Here is a 3,336-nt window from a genome sequence, read left to right as displayed (position 1 = left end):
GTACACCTTAGCTGTCTTTAGACAAACCAGAAGAGGGCATTAGATCTCATTACAGATGGTTGTGAGCCACCATGTGGTTGCTGGGATTTGAACTCAGAACCTCTGGAAGAGCAGTCAGTACTCTTAACTGCTGAGCCACCTCTCCAGCCCCTCCCATCTGTTTTCTATTGTTAGCAATGGAACAGCACAGTTTGGATAACTTTAAAAGAAAAGGGGGTTGTCTGGGTACTAGTTCCCCCTGCCCCACAGTTCTGAATGCTGAAAATCGAATACTACATCTGTTCATGGCAACTTAGCCATAGTCCTTGAGTAACACAAGATATTGGGTGGGGAGCGGGGGGTAAGGGGGACTTTTGGGATAGCATTTGAAATGTAAATGAAGAAAATACCTAATTAAATTTAAAAAAGTTAAAAAAACAAGATATTAGGTGGTAAGAGACAAAGTGTGGTGTGTGTGTGTGTGTGTGTGTGTGTGCGCCCGCGCATGCAGGAGTGCGTGGGTTCTTTCTCTCCCTCTGAAGAATTGTGCTCAGTAATGCAAGAATCCCAACACTTGGGAAATGGAAGCAGGAGATTTGCCATGAGTTTCAGGACACCCTGGGCTACAGAGGGCAAACCTCTCTCCAAAAAGCAAAAAAAAGAAAAGAAAAAAGCTTAAGCAATTACAAATATATCATCTCGACGCTCATGATATTGAGGCAGGAGTGTTCAGTGCTAGTATAGACAAGATCATGAATTCAAAGACAACCTGTGCAAGATGCTGTGCTTAAAAAGAAAAAAGGGGGCTGGTGAGATGGCTCAGTGGGTAAGAGCACCCCACTGCTCTTCCAGAGCAGGTCCAGAGTTCAAATCCTAGCAACCACATGGTGGCTCACAACCACCCGGAATGAGATCTGACGCCCTCTTCTGGTGTGTCTGAAGACAGCTACAGTGTACTTACAAATAATAAATAAATAAATCTTAAAAAAAAAAAAAAAGAAAAAGGGAGGAAAAAAGCTGGGCAGTATTAGCCCACTTTAATCCCAGCACTTGGGAGGCAGAGGCAGGTGGATCAACAGAGTTAGTTCCAGGACAGCCAAGACTGTACAGAGAAAGTTTGTCTGGAAAACCAAACCAAACCACGATTATATCCTAACCAATCTGGCAAAAAGGAAAAGTCTAATAGGATCTAGCATGAAAACTCCAGAGCCCCTGGAAGTCCACACATTTCTGGGGGTAGTGGATATTACAACCATTTTAGCGATCACTTGGTGACCGGGGAGTGGGGCATAAACCATAATCTCAGCCAGCGCCCAGAATGCAGACACTGATGGCGCTTGTGAGTTCAAGGTCAGCCTGGTCTAAGAGAGAGTTCTAGGATAGCCAGGACTACACAGAGAAACTCTGTCTTGAAAAACCAAAACCTGGGGGTGGGGGGTGGAGAGAGAATACCTACTATTTAATAGTCAAGGATAATTGTATGCTTGTGTGTGTGTGCATAACATATACGTGCTATTTAATATATATATAATATGTATGTGTGTGTCTCATGTTCACAAGTGCATATGCATGTATTTATAGACAGGGTCTCTTGATGAACCCAGAGAGCACTGATTGGCTAGACCCTACTGATTACCCATCTTTGCCAACCTCTTCTCTTACACCCTCAGTACCAGGTGTAGGATCACACCTGGGACCTGGATCCAGGCCCACAGGTTGCACTGTAAGCACCTTACTGGCTGAGTCACTTCCCATCCCTCACTACACTTACATCCTCTGGTGCAGGCAGAAATCCCACACACTTCAAAAGGCATTCGTATTCAAAGCTACTTTATTCCCAATGATAAAAATCTGGGGCCAACAAGGTGGCTCAGTCAGGTGAAGACTCTTGTCTCTCAGTAATGGAAGTCTGACAACCTGAATTTGCCCTCTGGAGGCAAAGTGAAAGCAGGAAGTTGACTCCACAAAGTTGTCCTCTGAAGTCCACGTGCACATGGCGGGAGTGCTGTGGTCCTTCCATTCTGTAAGCATACAATCCTAATAAATAAAAACTGACATATACCCAGAGCCTGGATCCAACCTAGACGTCCATTAACAGTGGAACATATGCAATCTACCAAGCTGTAGATTGTCCCATTGCAATGGCGATGGAACTCAGAATGCTGAAGAGTCTGGAGGGGGGGGTGTATTGGCTGAGTGAGCTTCTGTTGGAGACTGGTTCTACTGCTTTGGTTTAATTTGAAATCTGCACAAACATTGAAGCTCCTTGTCCTCAACCGGTTTTTGATCGATCAATAAAGATACCAGTGGCCTATAGATGGGATGGGATCATTAGATTTGCTAAGGCTGGGGCGCGGAAGACAAGAGGAGAAATGGAGAAGTGCCATGACTCGGGGGAGAAGGATGGGACATAGGGGCTGCAGGAGGGAAAGCCAACCAGCCATGTGAGAATTCGGGTGAGTGGCTACTGGCTACTTTCCCAACTGGGCCTGAGGTAGCAGGGGAAGGTTTAGGAGTGTCCAGCCTTTGAGGTAGGCAAGGCATTTTAAAATTAACTGGCGTGTGTGTGTTTCCCATTCTCAAATCTAGATAGCTCCTGTGAGGGCACATGTGGAGTGCATCTGGCTGAGAGCCAAAGCAATGTAGCCCAAATTACCAGTACAAGCTTCTGAGATCCTGGAAATATTCGATATTTTTGTCTTTTTGATGGTAAATTACATATACATATACATATATATAATAATTCCAGCTTCAAGGGACCCAACACCCTCTGATGACATACACTCACACTGATATAGATACATATACAATGGATTTTTTTCCTTGTATAACAGAAATCTTTTTTTTTTTGAGACAGGGTTTCTCTGTATAGCTCTGGCTGTCCTGGAACTCACTTTGTAGACCAGGCTGGCCTCGAACTCAGGAATCCGGCTGTCTCTGCCTCCCAAGTGCTGGGATTAAAGGCATGTTCCACCACCGCCCGGCGTATAACAGAATTCGACTACTACATTTTGCTTAAAGCATTCAAAGAACTCTGGGGATTTCCTAGGAGCCTGGGTTTGGATTGGGCAACTCAGAGAAGGGCTGCAACCAAGTGCAGGGCACACAGCAAGGGTTGTGCTCTGTTTGTGTCGCTGGCATAGGCTGGGGTTACAGAGTGTCAAGGCTCTGCTTCAAGGCAGCTGCCAGGAAGCTGGGAAGAGTGGGGACAAAGCTGGATGAAAGGGAAAGGGGCAAAGACCAAGGGCAAGGGCAGGTTTTCTCACTCTGTGGCTGGTATCCCACATCTTAGACTCATGACCTCACCAGAAACCCAACAAAGGTAAAGAAGCCGAAGAGTTTCCAAGTGGGGAAGGT

The sequence above is a fragment of the Mus caroli genome, chromosome 11 (genome assembly GCF_900094665.2).
Source record: "Mus caroli chromosome 11, CAROLI_EIJ_v1.1, whole genome shotgun sequence".
Lineage (NCBI taxonomy): Eukaryota > Metazoa > Chordata > Mammalia > Rodentia > Muridae > Mus > Mus caroli.
Note: the sequence above shows the minus strand (reverse complement) of the source record.